At 45.3% G+C, this 16,702-nt stretch overlaps 1 pseudogene; it reads right to left on the bottom strand.

The window, feature by feature from the left end:
• Positions 1–10,714: 10,714 nt before the first annotated feature.
• LOC109531402 (uncharacterized) lies at positions 10,715–13,178 on the bottom strand (annotated as a pseudogene).
• Between the last annotated feature and the right edge of the window lie 3,524 nt (positions 13,179–16,702).

Genomic DNA, 16,702 nt, shown 5'->3' with positions numbered 1-16,702 from the left:
CTGCTTCTCCCTCCCGAGATGCCGGATGGTGGACCATATTTTACTTGAAGCTATCCATAATAATTTTCAATGTCCTCTCTGAACTCCTCCGACACCCAGCTTTTGCCTCAGCGACTGCCGAAGCTGCATTCCGTTTGGCCAGCAGGGACTTGTCAGCTGCCTCCAGAGACCGACAGGCCAAACAGGTGACGTTCCATGTCACTTGAGCGAGTTTCTATTGCTGGGGATTGGACCAACAAGGTCCATGCCTGCTTTTTCTGGTCCCTCACCTCAGAGCTTTTTGACATTTGTCATTTATCACCAGATTCAAAAACGCATTCAATTGGTTGGTCAAATGTTCAAAGTGAAGTATGACTTTTGGCCCATACTATTATTCTGAACGCCCAATCTCGTCTGATCGAGTCAAGGGTCAGAACAGTTCTGGGGAAACACCTAGTTTTGAGTACTGTACCTCTGATATACAGTACTAATTGAAATGACCAGAACTTGAAATAAGCCACAAAATAACAATGGGCAGTTGATGTTGACACGGGAGTGCATTTTCACTCCTGTTCCATCCCACTTCCACAGAAAAAAAATCACACACTGTCCCAGTCCCAGACCAAAGTAAAGTAAAATAAATAAATAAATAAATAAATAAATCTGTCCCTTAAACCCCCTAGTGAAAACGAATCCCACTCTCAACCCGCTTCCGTCCAAAATGATTCCCATTCTCATACCATTCCCATTTTGGAGGTTGATACATTAAGAACAAACAAACAAACAACTCTATGGCTTTTTGTCCTCTTATTGGATAATCCCGCTCCTGTCTGCTCCCATAAAATTCTTATCCTGTCCCGTCCCAATCCCATAATAAAAGGTCAAGTTGACTCCCAACGTTTGGGAATCCGGTGACCCACGGCATTTCTGAAAAAAATGTCAACCTCTAATGGGCAGACAACAATTTACAATCAGTTAACATGATGTACATGCTTTTAGTGGGGCGATGGTAGAGAACTCCAGCGCAGGATGAACACAGAAAAATCTGTAAGGGTTAAATGAAGAATGACCCAGATGTCTGCAGACTAACAATTCGAGTAGTTCTCAACATGTTATGAAGCACAACCTCATGCTTTCCTTTCAACGATTAACTTTTATTTTGTGGACATTGCGTGACTACAACTGAAATGGTTTTAAACTGTCTCGGAAGACATGGAACACCTGTAGTTCATGTACCATGGTGAAATCCATTCCAACAAAAAATGTCTCTATTTCTCACTATTATGACATCAAGGACACTGAAGTTGAGAGGGTGATAGTTATATTGCTAAGACTGCCTCCTTTCGTGTTTTTTTTTTTTTTAAATTCTCTTTCCACTTCTTTTTGCATCAGAGATGTCACGGAGCTAGACATCATGCATTTACTCTAATTACTATAAACACTGTGAAGCAGTCATGATATTTGACATTAACAGACTCCTGCATAATAATTTTCCAAAGGAGCTAAAGTAAAAGTGATCTGGCAATGCAGCTCTGATGTTTTTTCACCATGAAAAACAGCAGGTTTGTGTTTAGGCAGATGGACGGGAGTTGGCTGGTGCTGCTTAGGGATGAAATCAACTCTGCCGTAGACAGAGGTCCATGTTTATCTTTGGGCTTTATTAGATGTTGATGTTGGCCATGTGAGAGAACCACTTGTTTAAAAAACAGTTTTTTAGGGGAAAAGAGCACGAGAAATTGGTGGGCTGGGAAGCAGGCAGGAAACAAAAACGGTGCTGGTGCATTGTGCATTTCATAAACTCGAGAGTAAATCTAGATAAAAAGACACACATGTACACAGGAATTTTGTTTGGCACATTTAGTACATGTTCCAGAAGCAGGATTACTATTGTGCATGAGAGAAAGCCTACTGCAGGGGTCATTACCACTACCTGTGCGTGTAAGAGTACTATCGAGGAGGACAGTTATCACTGTCATGCAGGATTAGTGAACACTTTTAAAACAGAATTACTGAGATGAAGTATCAAGAGTTACAGCAGTCTGTCAAACCTCTGGAATCACAATAAAACCATGAGGGCGCCAAGCAGGCGAAGCAACGCTTGATTTGACCCTCCAAAATCTGTGTGCTTTGTCAGCATTTGGAAAGAAACTGACCTACACTGGTGGCAGACCTTTTTTGCTGGGGGTTGGGTGTCTTTCTGAAAATCGGGGTTTCGTATACCTTAGCACTGTTTTATAATGACTCATGGGAAAACAAACAAGGGACTAAATGGACTGAGGTCACTGCTGTCGGAACCTGGCAGCAGTTGCCATGCCATTCTGCACTTGAACAGAGAGACGCCACTGCATTTTGACGAAGCAGATGTTAGGGTCTAAGGTCTGTTAAGAAAGCCAAGGCGGACGGTCAAAAGGATACACACTTAATAAGAAAACTGTTGTTTCAATTCAATGTCTGATGCCACTACGTAAAGACAAAACAAAAGAAAAAAAAATTACTATGCCACATCTAGCCGAGCCTGTTTCAAGCAGGTTTGTGTGGTTTACTGATTCAGAGATTACATTTGGTGCCAAACTAAAGAATACAGTGGATCCAAACACAAATGATTCCATTGTTTGTAAAATTAGTTTTTGTTTGTAGAAAATTTTGAATACAGTACAGGTACAGTATATGGAAGTATATTAGTGAGGCTTTGGTTATGAACATCCACTTTTCGAATAATTACAGTGTACTTTATTCCTTTTTGGAGGCACTCTCACGGGATGATTGTCACTGATCGCTCCATACAAATTCTGGTCAGACAAAAGAGCATTTGCTTTGTAATTGTTCTACATATCTGTCTTGCTTTTCACACACCTGTCCACTACGTTACCCTCATCCCCCCGATGCCCTGCCACACCCCCAACCTGCACACCTTGAAATAAAGGTGCTGATGAGCAGCCTCTATCAGCAAATGCCATCTTGGCCTTGTCATCAGTGCCTTGCATGGTCACAGAAAAGAGCGGGTTACGGCTTCTCCTTTCAAAGGCTCATTGCCAGCAGGAACCTTCTCTGAAATTTCTTTGCTCTCCATCTTTTGATCAAGCAGAGGTGATTGCTCTAAGACTGCAAGGGAAGCTCAGCTTCCACTAAAATGTCCAAAAATAACTGATCAAATATATGTGTGTACATACAATTGTGTGTACATGTCATTGACTAAATATGCGCTACAACGCGCTCAACTTTTGTTCCAAATCAGCTTCTTATTACTGATTACGATGCGACTCTCTTGTCATTCATTCCCGCAGCTTCACTGTGCTTTAAACTGTGTGGATGCTGAGCATCTACAGCGCGGACGCTGGGCGCCGAGAGAGTTCAGGTTCGGTTGTCCCAATGCATTGAGACGAGACGAGTCATTGGATAAATGCTGGTTTTATCCCGCCCATCGGACGCTCAGCGTCTCTGGGAGTCTATGAACAGTGGGCGTTTATGGGCTAGCTTGGACGCTCAGCTTTTCTGCATGATGATTGGATGATCTGTCTGAGGCTGAATCTCTTTTTGATTGACAGCGAAATGAGCCAATCACCGATCTTTTGGTGTAGGCATCCGTGAGAGCATTTTTCAATTCTCATTCTGTTCTGAGTTGACCTGGAGACTTCTTCTAATCAACTTAGCGACACTCCCTTTGTTGAAAAATACTAGCGACAAATTAATCTTTTATTTCTGGTGTGTTTTATTGTAGTTGCTTGTGTTCACAGACTGACTTATATCACCACAGTTTCCGTCCTAACCGAGCAGCGGGACACTAGTTAAGGCCCTCGAAAAGACACCTTGTTGGTATGACAGAGTCACAGATCATTTTCTTGAAAAGGAACGGAGAGTAGAATTCATGTACAAATAAACGGACTCATTTTATTATGTAGGCCAAAATTGGGCTTCCCCTCCTTGACAGACCAGCATCTGCCACTGTTTTGATGCAATATTTATTGCTCCCATTTAGACAATATATTACAGTGGAGCCTCCATTCATGAATGCTCCATCTGATGTACAATTCGAGTTGCGCACAAAATTTTTGTCCAAAAATGACCTCTATTTCCAGAGTATTTCCAATATGAAATGGAAAATTGTAATTCTTCTCGTGCTTTGTCACCATCATTGCAAATGTGCACAACACTTTGCTGTAATGTGAAGACTTGTAATATCCCTCCACGGCGAAAGTTCCACCTCTGCACGCATGATCATCCAATCACGAATCGATGTTGCATTTGTGATGTCCGAAAATATTAATATTTAAAATAATAATTAGATTTTTGTCAAAAAGTATCTATTTTTGTGTATGAATTTCAATGTTTTTATTAACTACTTTTCAATCAACCAACCTCCCGCAATCGACCCCTCATTTTTAAAAAATACTTTTTGTTAAAGTGAGATGCATAGGTTTATTCGGGTGCAGTGTGCATAACACAAGTATATTTCTAACATGCACATAAATGTTTGTTTGTTTGTTTTTCCCTCTACACCCCTCGTGATTGACTTGGGACCAGTGCGTGAGCTACCGGTCGATCCAATTAACCTGCCATGCATATTTTTGGAACGTGGGAGGAAACTGGTGTATCTAGAGAAAAGCCACTTAGGCTCGTGGAAAACATGCAAACTCAACACAGGAGAGCGGGAGCCAGAATCGAACCCTGCACCTCTTCACTGTGAGGTGGACATGCTAACCAGTCAAGCACTGTGCTGCCCTATACAGTGATCCCTCGCTCTAACGCGGTTCACCTTTCGCGGCTTTGCTGTTTCACTGATTTTTTTAGTGCAGTTTTTTTAATGCTTTTAAACAGTGAATTGCGTTTTGCATCCTGATTGGCTCAGGCACTGACCAACATGAATAGTCTGCGCACCTCGTCTTTGTACACACATACCACACCCAATGTCAACGAAAAGTTCTGCACCGGCAAAGGCACCTGAGGACGCGCTCAAGCAATATTATTTTACAGTACAGTATAGGGGTGTTCACACGGCACACATTTGCATCGGTGCTGCACCAACGTATTTCGTTGCGATATATCTTACACCGGTGTAAATTTTGTGGAGCGTTCACACGTAAAATGCTGCTGACTAGAAAAGCGTGTTAAGCCCGGTGCAGCCCCACTTGCGTTCACACGGCAGTTTCTGCGGCCGTGCAATACGATAGTATTAATACGGAAATAAAAGAAAGAGCTGTCGTGTTGGTTCTTTTTAAAACATACACTTTATTCATTTGTTTAACTCAAGCAACTACAGGCACGTCCTTCTCCTTCTCGGTCTCCGTGCCTTCTGCTCGAGAGGCGTTCAATTACCGCCCCCGAAAACGTAAATCAACGATGTCTTCAATGACGCTCAGAAAAGCAAACATATAATGTGCCAAACAGAAAATCAAGAGAGGAAATCACAAAAGAAATTTTATTGGGGGAGGGGGGCGGGGTTGTGAACACACAACAGAGGAACAAACTACACAAACAAATCCGAGACAGTCCAGTCTCCTACAAAAGGAAAGATGGCTGAAGTACAACAGAGCACGAAAGCAACGCATTCTACCCGTGTGTAATCAATTCTTCTCATGCGTAGCGAGTCTACCCCTGGAGCATTCACACGGACCATTTTATATCCGTGCTGCCCCGCAAACGAGCATTTACTCCGGAGTAAATTTTTAAACCACCTCCTTGAGCAGGGTTTTTCACCTATCACTGGTTCTTTTTGGAACGTAACGCCCGCGATAAACGAGGGATTACTATGTATAAAAAAAATATTGTTTTTACTACTGCACACATTATCTCTGTATTTTAGAACTATTTAAATTATATGTGTGGGTGAAGATTAAAATGAAAAGGTGTCTAGTGCATCCATCCCAACAGTGGCCTGTGCTGGCCTCAAGAAGAAAAAGCAGCAAGAAAATGGTTCTTTTTGTAATACGTGCCTAAGGCTGTTTTAGACCCCATTGGAGATCCTGGATTTAGCCAAAATATTAATTTGGCACTCTATCAGTGATATTTCCATGACACTGAGAAACTACACAAACGAAGGAAAGGTCGATGTTTTGTCCAAAGAACACGCTTACCTAATATAGGGATGAAACACAGGAATTCTTGCACCCTAAAATGGCACTTCAATATCAGTTGGGCTCTTCCCTGAGCCATTGATATGAATCATTGTTGATTTTCATAACTTCACATTTCAACACAACCTCATAGCACGGCAGTCAATTGGCACATAATACGTGTTACAAGATGCAACAGATTATATGACTGCTTCATAACCACCCACTGCAGGATTTACTAGTAAACTTTAAGTCAATAGAAAAATATTATGTCATGCAAATGTGCAATTTTTACAGCAATGTTCAGAAATACTTTTGATTGTCCATTGAAAATCAAGAATTTTCTTTTCAACTTGCTTTTAGATACAGATGTGACCCAATTTAAAAACATATAGGCCCCCTTCCATGCATTTGTAGAACATTGATTGGTATGTTTATGCATTCATCCATCCATCCATCCATCCATGTTCTGATCCACTTATACTCACAAGGACATGCTGGAGCCTATCCCAGCAATCTACGGGCAGCAGGCGTGCGACACCCTGAACCGGTTGCCAGCCAATCGTATGGCATACAGAGACAAACAAACACTCCGAGGGACAATTTAGAGTGTTCTATTAACCTGCCACGCATGTTTTTGGAATGTGGGCGGAAACCGGAGAACCCGGCGAAAACCCACACAGGCACAGGGAGAACATGCAAATTCCATACAGGAAGGCCGGAGCCGGACTCGAACCCTGCACCTCTGCACTGTGAGGCCGACATGCTCACCAGTCGATCACAGGCCCCTTGTGTGTTTATTTGTTTTTTGTTAGTTCAAGAAATGTGCAAATTAGCACCATGTGTCAGTGGCCAGGCAGCAAGTGCCACAAAAAAGCAATAGAAAAGTTCCCAGTGGCACTTATAAATAAATGAGACAACAACAGAAAAATAGCCTTCACTCGATTTACAATTCTGGATACAAACAGCCTTCTGGTATGTCGCTTGTTTGTAAGTAGGGTAACACCTTATAATTACTGTTTACATCTTGTCTCTTGTTCTCACTGATATTATCCCTTCTTCTCTTCTCATTAGCTGCTTTGAAAGACTGGCAGGTTGTCTTTTAATGGATACACATGCCTAAATGATGTATTGTGCTGTCTCAATGGAGTCTAGTATGATCTGTATTTCTAGATTTGTTTGCAGCCACAATTGCTTCATCTCAGGGATCAAGTTACTCAACTGTATTGTCTACTCCAGTGAAGCATAATCCGTTAATTTATAACAGAGATCCTCACATCATTTCAAATTCTCCTCTGGGAAGAGGAGAGAAAATGGATGAGGAGATTTTCCAAAACACAACTACTTGTCCACCCCCTTGAGTCACACAAACCATTGAAAATACACTGAAAGCATGCATGCACATTTTTACTTTTTTGGGGTAGTAGAGGATGGGGGCGGGTGTCTGGTGGGCCAGGAAATGTGCTCATCCAATGGTTCACATTTAGAAATGAAATCTTATCTGGAGACGATAGAATATTCAGTGGTTGACATACAGCATATTCCAAGATTAACATAATGTCATGCAATCATTGATGTTTATAGGACAACACTATTCCCGATGCTACCTTATTCCCACAAGGTGGAACAGAATGCACATTCATTCAGGAGCTGTTGTTAGCCACACCCGGTCACCTAACACCCTGACTGCCCGTTTAAGACAACCTTCAAGCTTATATGGCACTTTTACCCTTTCTTCTGCAATGATCCTTGGATCGCTTGATTCACTTACTTTGCTCTTTCATCGTCAGAGATATCACACACAATTGCTTTATCATAAGTATGAAAAAGCAACCAAATACAACTATATACAACTATTTACAAAGCACGCTGAGAAGTATGTGGCTTTACCATCGCTAAATATTATTGTGGATATATGGCAAGTAGAATTCAATCAATCAACATTCAATCCACAGGGAGTTCCAAGTAAGAGAACATTTGATATGTGAAGATGTAATGTCTGCGATTGGCTGGTAACCAGTTTAGGGTGTACCACGCCTACTGCCTGAAGAAGCATGCCCGCGTCCTCGTGAGGATAAGCACTAAAGAAAATGGATGGATAGATGGTGTAATGTGGAAAGATTGGAAAAAAGGATATGCAAGAACACATTCGTGTACACAAGCACACAAACTGTTTATAAATGATGATTTGAATTGTACGGAGGTGTGGGACAAAATAAGCTTTTGTTTACTTCTGCCCTTTTTACAACTTAAAAAAAGCTCAAAATAAGTGTTTTCGGATCGCAATTTGTGAGGAAAATTTGCATTTTGCGCCTCATCAATACGCATTGAATTGCAAAACTGAGAATCCATCACCTAGACGTTACCAAAAAGCTTCGCTGAGTCACGAATGGAGCAACGCTCTAGCCAAAGATTGAGGCTCGTGTAGCTTGGTCTACTGATGCCACACCATCTAGATCAGGGATGTCAAACGTACGGCCCGCGGGCCGGATCCGGCCCCGAAAGGACTTTAATCCGGCCCGCGAGATGATTATGTAAAGCAGTGGTGTCAAACATACGGTCCGCGGGCCGTTCCATCAGGCCCACAGGATAATTTAAAAGTGAAGAAAATGCATAAAAGACACAGAATAAATATTTTTAATAAGGTGCAATTCATTGAGTATCCGCTAGGGGACACTGTTTTGATCAGAGAAGAAGACAACAGCAGCCTCAGTCCATCACTGAGACAGACCCATGACAGCAGACGCTATCAATAGCACTCTCACATTTACACATTTAATAGCACTCTCCTTAGTTTGTAAGGTGTAGGCAGGGATTACATTTAGATTTTATATGCACGTGTAAATGGTTTAAAACTTCCTTTCTTTGTAAATCTCGTTTAATTTTAAAGTGCATTACTATATTTTTCAATACCAATTACTTGTTAAAGTTTGTACAATCAGTGGGATCAGTTGCAATGCATATATGTGAATGATAAAAGTAAATTGCACATTTGTCGAAGGAAATGTAAGGTGCTTCATGAAATGTTTTGTAAAAGATATGTTCATTTAATTTCAACATTTTCCTAATGTTCTTGTGCTTCTTTATACCAAAACAAAGGAAAGACATGTTGTTTTGGTTATTTATAGCAAAGTATGGTATCATTTTAATGGTCCGGCCCACTTGACATCTACCCAGGCCGTATGTGGCCCACCATGTGAAATGAGTTTGACACCCCTGATCTAGATCATATATAGAAATCTATGCCAACCATGCATCGTCACAGTCAGAACAATCAACTGCTCTTCCACTTGAAGACAGAAGGTACATAATTAACCTCTATATTCATATCCACTTCGTGTTCGTCGTTTTGCAGAGTGGTGTGCCGTGATATTTTTTTTCAATGTGGAATGTGTGCTTTGGCGCATTAAAGTTTGGTAAACACTGCTCTCGAGCACAGGCATCAAACTCAAGGCCCAGAGGCCAGATCTGGCCCGCCACATAATTTGAAAAGCAAACATGTTAACTTCCATAATGCTTGTTAAAACCTGTACCAAAATTTCCAATTCTCATATGTGATAAATGGAGATATTGTCAGCACTTTCTAGTGACCAAACCCCCCATTACATTAACTTAAACAGGAATTGAATAAACTGTTATTCTTCATATGGTTTCAGCCATAATGGCCCTCCAAGGGAAATCGTAACTAAAATGTGGCCCGTGAAAAAAATGGGTTTGACACCGCTGATTTTGAGTGTTCAATTCACTCACTTTACTTCATGTTTTTGGAATGTGGGAGGAAACCAGAGAAAACCCACACAGGCACAAGGAGAACATGCAAAATCCAGACAGGAAGGCCAGGCCGGATTCAAACCCACCATCTCTGTACTATGAAGCGGACTTGCTAACCGGTTGACCACCATCCGTGAACATTTATTCTCTTACTCTACATGGGAATTGGGAGGAATACAAGAAACTACAGTGGAAAGCGTAGCAAAGAATGAGATTATAATACGATAAAATAAACTACAACAATAGGAACAACTAAAAATGTTTGTAAAAGACAGACATGTGGCTCCTTGAGTCTATTTAGCAGATTCTTGAACAGTGATGCAAACTAAAACTTGCATGAGTATGCTAACAGGTAAGCATTTAACATTCAAATTTACAATCAAAGGTTCATCTGCTCATGAAAAGTAAACATGACCTGATATTATGTGATCAGAGCATGTCCTTGTATGTTGTCATGGTGAAAACTGGTCACGTTGAAGATTTGATAGCCATCGTGCTCTCTTTCACACAACTTTGTTTTTCCTCGCCAATTTAGGATCACCACCGGTATCACAAATGACGATTTCTTATTTGTATTTCACCACTTAGAGCGACCGTAAATAGCACTAATGGTCACCATTGTTTTGAACACATCATGGACTATTTGGCCTTTGCTATCTCACTCACTTGACTGCCTGCCCTCAGGCTGGACACGACATACAAATGTGATGTCACACGCTAGGGATTTATTAGAATCGCGAAATATAATATTTTAGATATCCACATGTTGCACCTAGCTTTATTTCAAATGCACATTCATATGAATACCTAGCCCGCGTCTCACTCTCACCAACATGATGCACTATGGGAATAGGTTGTTTATTTAGCACGTATTCGGTTTACTCGAGTCATGTCAAATTTATTCATGCAGCCCTTTAGCACAGCAAAGTCTCAAAGGGCTTCACATGCCTACAGTTGACAAATATTAACTCCTCGTAGAAGTCAAGCCTTTTGACCGCAACTACAAGGGTGTTGTGGGTCTGACACCCAAGTAACTGTATGCTACTGCGCTCGACCATTCCGTTGGCAGCAGGGTGGTAGGCAGTAGTCCGACGTCGTTCGCACCCGAGGAAGGTACAGAGGTGGCGGAGAGGCTCGACTCGAGCTGGGCTCCACGATCGGTGGTGATGGTTCCCAGTGAACCAAAGCGAGCAACCCAGTGTTGGAGGAAGCCCAGCACGACGGGCTCCGTATTGCTGTCAGGAAGAGGGATCACCTCGCACCATCGGGTGAAGCGATCAACGCAGGGCAGGAGCTAGCGGCAACCACGGGACGGTGGAAGGGGTCCGATCAAGTCGATGTGGACATGGCTGAAGCGAGAATCGGGCATTTCAGTGGTACCGACGGGCGACTTCGTGTGCCGGTGCACCTTGGAACGTTGGCACCGAAGGCAGCTGCGGATCCAGTCTTGGACATCTTTCTGCAAACCCTTACAGGAGAAACGTTTCGTGATCAGCTTCGTTGTGCCGTGAATTCCTGGGTGAGAGTGTCCGTTGAAGTCTGTGTTCTGCTCATATTTCATCATGCTGTATAACTTTCCCATGCCCGCAGTGTAGCTTTGCGTCCTGGTAACAATCATCACCTAGAATTGGAATACTCCCTGCTGAAGACGCACAAACATTGGAATGCGCCAGTTGATACAAGCTGAGAATCGGTTTAGGAGAAACGAAAGTTATGATATCACACTTTGTGTCTCGGTACCGCCCTTCTGATGGTATAAAAATGATGTGAATCTCTTTCTGCTTCGCACTCGTGACACGCAGCCATTGTCTGTAATTCGCGGGTGCCCGGAATATTTCGTTATTAAAAGCTTCGAAGGAACTCTTCATCGACTCCAGCCTTTATTTGGATAACCAACATTCTCCTCGTCCGAAATTCAACGAACACGCGGGGGAGAGAAGGCCACTCTTCCCCCGACACTGTGCAGGGAATCGAAGACCTTACGTCGAAGGGAGTCAGGGACCAATGGTTGGGCGACACCATCGGTCTGGACACAGATGCGGGTTCAGTTGGAGTTGGGGACGGGCACGCAGATGACATCAGGATTGCTGGATCGGTTAGCCAGACCTTCACGTGCCTGAGCCATTTCGTCGAAATTGAGGCCGTCGGGGAACTGGATCGCGTTGATCTCAATTCGAGAGAGAGCACCAGCAACATCATTGTTGGCACCCTTGACATGGCGGAACTCCAAATCGAATTGGGAGAGGTAGTAGGTGCCGGATCTCTCGCTCCAGGTAGTTCGTGGAGGCTGATGGAACGGCGGAGAGCAGTGGCTTGTGGTCAGTGAACACGATAATGCGAACGCCCTCGATGAAGTGGTGGAAGTGCTTCACACTGAGGTACACTGCAAGCATCTCGTGAAGCCCTTTGAGAAGAAGGCGATCGGGCGGAAGTCACCATCGTGGCCATCATGGCATCAAACATCAGAGACAACTGGTTGTCGGGGCTCGGGTGGGCGAGGAGCGTCGCGTCGGCAACGAGGTCCTTGAGCCGTTGGAAAGCCGCCAGTTGCTCAGGGGAGAGATCGATCGGGCCGTTTTTCTTGCCACCGGTCAGCGGAACCAGCGGCAAAGCCATCTCAGCACATCCAGGAAGGAAGCGGCGATAAAAATTGACCATACCCAAAAATCTCCGGAGTTTCTTGCGATAATCCGGTTGAGAGTAGTCCCATATTGCTAGCACCTGTCAGGAAGCGGCCAGACATCAACGCTGGCAACAAGGTGATCGAGGAACTTCACCTCAGGCTGGCCAAAGATGCATTTGTCTGCATTGACGACGAGTCCGTACTCGTCGAGGGGGCCAAACACAGTTTCCAGGTGTTGCAGGTGCTCTTCTTCATTGCTGCTGGCGATGAGAATGTCGTAGATGTAGGCACAGCAGAAGTCCAGACCATGGAAGACAGAGTTGATAAAACGCTGGAAAGTCTGTGATGCATTGAATGAGCCGAATTGGGTGGTGATGGCCGTTTTGGGAACATTCCTCGGAGCGACCGGTATTTGGTGATAGGCCTTCACCAGATCAATGGTAGAGAAGGTTGACTTCCCGTGAAGGAAGGACACGCATTCGTGGATGTGAGGGATGGGATATCGGTCGGGATGGTGACGGAGTTGAGGGCACGGTAGTCACTGCATGGACGCCAATCACCTGCCTTCGCTTTGGCAACCGTGCCCATTTGCTGCTCGAAGGACGGATGATCCAGAGCTGAAGCATGTGATCAAATTCGGCATCAGCGATATATTACTTCGCGGGGACCAGTCGTCGAAAACGCTGGAACTTGGCGATACCTGTCGTCTCGATATGATGAACGACATCGTGAGGCGCTAGCTTGGTCGTCCGCATTGGGTTCGTTCGGTTCGGGAAACGCTGCAACAGGGTCGGGTAGGGAGACGAAGAGGTAGCAGGGAGATGGGACAGTCGCTGGAGAAAATGGTCTGAGGTGGTTCCACGCGACGTAAATCAGGTCTTGTCATCGACCAGCTCCTTCCTGCGAACGATGACCGACAAGTCAAATTTGTGCAGGAAATCGGTACCATTGATGGGAAGGGGGAGATCTGCGATAGTGAAAACAAAGGGGAAGCAGCCCAGATTAAGTTTGAGAAAACGTTGGCCGTATGTCTCGAGGGAGGAGCCACTGGTCGGGCGATGGCGCTCTGCGGGGCACGGAGGGACGACGCTGACATCAGCGGCGGAGTCGACCATAAAACATCGCCCAGAAGTCCGATCGAGGATGTGAAGAATGCAGCTCGCAGCAGAGATGCCAGGAGAGTTGAGTGAGGTGCTCACTTCCTGGCGTGTCCGTTTCCTGGGAGATGAAGCACGCTTGGCTGTCGGCATGTCCGCAATTCATCTGTGTCCATGGCTGTGGCTTCTGTCCTTGCTACGGCTCCGGATTTCGGCTCGTAATGCCCGGATCTCGTCTTGCATGAGGCGCTGCGTCACAAGGAGCTGCTGGAAGGCGTCCTTGTCGGCCATGTCGCAGATGGAGGGGAGTGAAGCGGGCGAATAAATCCAATCGTGTAGTCAAGTGAGGGGGGGTAAAAACTGGACAACATATGGAGCAGTTCATCCAATGTTTCCCTGAGAAAAAGTAATCTCAACTCTGTTAATGTTATTTTTCCTTTGGTGCATGTCCTCTCTAAACTGAGTCATCGAATTTTTGGTAAGACTCTTCCCCCATGTACATATGTGACACACTACCAGTACTCTCATCCAATACTATTGTTCATCCAGATGATGTCAAAAGTGTGCAGGCACGGACACGCAACATTCTATTGCAATCACGTACCGGGGTTCACATAGATCATGGAATGTCTAGGATTTTTTTCAGTGTCTCTGCTTTAACAATCAGAGGTTTGGATGTATAAAAGCGCTTGTGTTTGTATGCACATACATGGCATAATATTTTGGAGAAATAGCAATTCTTTTTGAAATAGCTGGACTGTATCAACTGCATGGACAGCACTCCCTCTGGGGACTACCTTGTTCTGCTGGGGGACTTCAATGCTCACGTGGGCAATGATAGTGAGACGTGGAAGGGCGTGATTGGGAGGAACGTAACCCCCACCCTCAATCAGAACTCGAGTGGTGTTTTGTTTTTGGACTTCTGTGCACGTCACGGATTGTCAATAACAAACACCATTTTCAAACATAAGGGTGTCCAAGGACACCCTTGGCCAAAACATTTGCGGCCGCATGTTTTGGACACTCGAGTGAAGAGAGCTGATGGGTATCGACTGGCCAAATGGAACGAAGCTTCAGTGTTCGCTGAGGCAAAAACCCGGGCGTGGGAGGAGTTCGGTGAGGCCATGGAAGTAGACTTCCGGACAGCTTCAAGGAAATTCTGGTCCACCATCCGACGTCTCAGGATGAGGAAGCAGTGCACCATGAACACTGTGTACAATGGGGATGGGGTGCTGCTGACCTCAACTCAGGACGTTGTGAATTGGAGGGCAGTATACTTCGAAGACCTCCTCAACTCCACCAACACACCTTCCTTCGAGGAAGCAGAGTCTGAAAACTCTGAGGTGGGCTCTTCCGTTTCTGGGGTTGAAGTCACCGACGTGGTTAAAAAGCTCCTCATTGGCAGAGCCCCACGGGTTGATGAGATCCGCCCGGAGTTCCTCAAGACTTTACATGTTGTGGGGCTGGCGTGGTTATTGGGGAGAGTGCCTCTGGATTGGCAGACTGGGGTGGCGGTCTCTCTTTTTAAAAAGGTGTCCCAAAGGTGTGTTCTGACAGAGGGATCACACTCCCTAGTCTCCCTGGAAACGTCTATGCAGGGTTGCTGGAGAGGAGGGTCCATCGGGAAGTTGAGTCTCAGATTCAGGAGAACCAGTGTGCTTTTCATCCCCGCCGTGGAACAGTGGACCAGCTCTACACCCTTAGCAGGTCCTCGAGGGTACGTGGGAACTCGCCCAACCAGTCTACATGTGCTTTGTGGACTTGGAGAAGGCATTTGACCGTGTCCCTTGGGGAGTTCTGTGGGAGGTGGTTCCGAAGTATGGGGTACCGAATTCCTTTAAACGGGCTATTCGGTCCCTATACCACCGATGGCAGAGTTTAGTTCGCATTGCCAGCAGTAAATTGGAATAATTTCCAGTGAGAGTGAGCCTCCGCCGAGGCTGCCCTTTGTCATGGATTCTGTTCATAACTTTATGGACAGAATTTCTAGGTGCAGCTGAGATGTTGAGGGGGTGTGGTATGGTGGCCTCAGTATTGCATCTCTGCCTTTTGCAGATGATGTGGTATTGTTGGCTTCTTCAAGCAGGGCTCTCCAACTCTCACTGGTGCATTTCACAGCCGAGGGTAAAGCAGTTGGGATGAAAATCAGCACCCCCAAATCTGAAACAATGGCCCTCAGTCGGGAAAGGGTGGAGTACCCTCTCTGGGTCGGGATGAGGTATCTTGGGGTCTTGTTCACAAGTGAGGGCAGGAGGGAGCGGGCTCAAAGTCGAGCTATTTCCCCTTCACGTCGAGAGGAGCCGGGTGAGGTAGCTCAGGCATCTGATTAGGATGCCTCCTGGATGCCTCCCTGTCAGGAGGCCCCACGGACAACCCAGGAAACACTGGGAGACATAATCTCTCTTTGTCTCTATGTCTCCCAACATGTCCTGGGAATGCCTTGGGACCCCCCGGGAAGAGCTGGAACAAGTGGCCCTGGAGTGGGCGTCCCTGCTAAAGCCGTTGCCCCTGTGACCCGATTCCAGGTAGGTGGTAGAAGATGGATTGATGGATGGATGGGTGGATGCATCAACTGCATCTTTCTGTATGCACGACTACCACATTCATTCATTCATTCAGTCCTCTTCGTCCCGTCTGGGACATAAGGCCTCAGTCAACTCTATCCATCGTGCCCTGTCTCTGGCGATGTGTTGGGCTTGTACCCATGTGAGGTCCCTCTCTTTCAGCTCCGCCATCACAGTTCGGCGCCATGTGGTTTTGGGCCGTCCCCTCTTTCTCTTTCCGAGTGGAGTCCATCTCTGCGCTACTTTCGGTATGCGGTTTTCCTCCATCCTTAATACGTGCCCCAGCCATCGGAATCGTCGACGCTTGATCTCTCCCACTATACTCTGGCTTCCAGTCAATGTGTAGAGATCACGGTTGGAGATGATGTTTGGCCAGAATATATGGCAGATCTTGCGGAGACACTTGTTGTGAAAAGATTCCACTCTCTTCATATCCGTCATCACCACTCTCCAGCACTCGGACCCATACAGCAATACAGACTTCACGTTGCTGTTGTACAGATGGATCTTTGTGTGAAGACTGTATTGACGGGACTTCCAGATGGCATGAAGCCTGGCAAATGCTCCCTGCGCCTTTGCAAGCCTCGCCTTGATGTCCTTCTGCGCGCCGTTGTCAGT

This window comes from Hippocampus comes, unplaced genomic scaffold (assembly GCF_001891065.2).
Source record: "Hippocampus comes isolate QL1 unplaced genomic scaffold, H_comes_QL1_v1.1 scaffold387, whole genome shotgun sequence".
NCBI lineage: Eukaryota > Metazoa > Chordata > Actinopteri > Syngnathiformes > Syngnathidae > Hippocampus > Hippocampus comes.
This window is presented reverse-complemented; position numbering and strand designations above follow the sequence as displayed.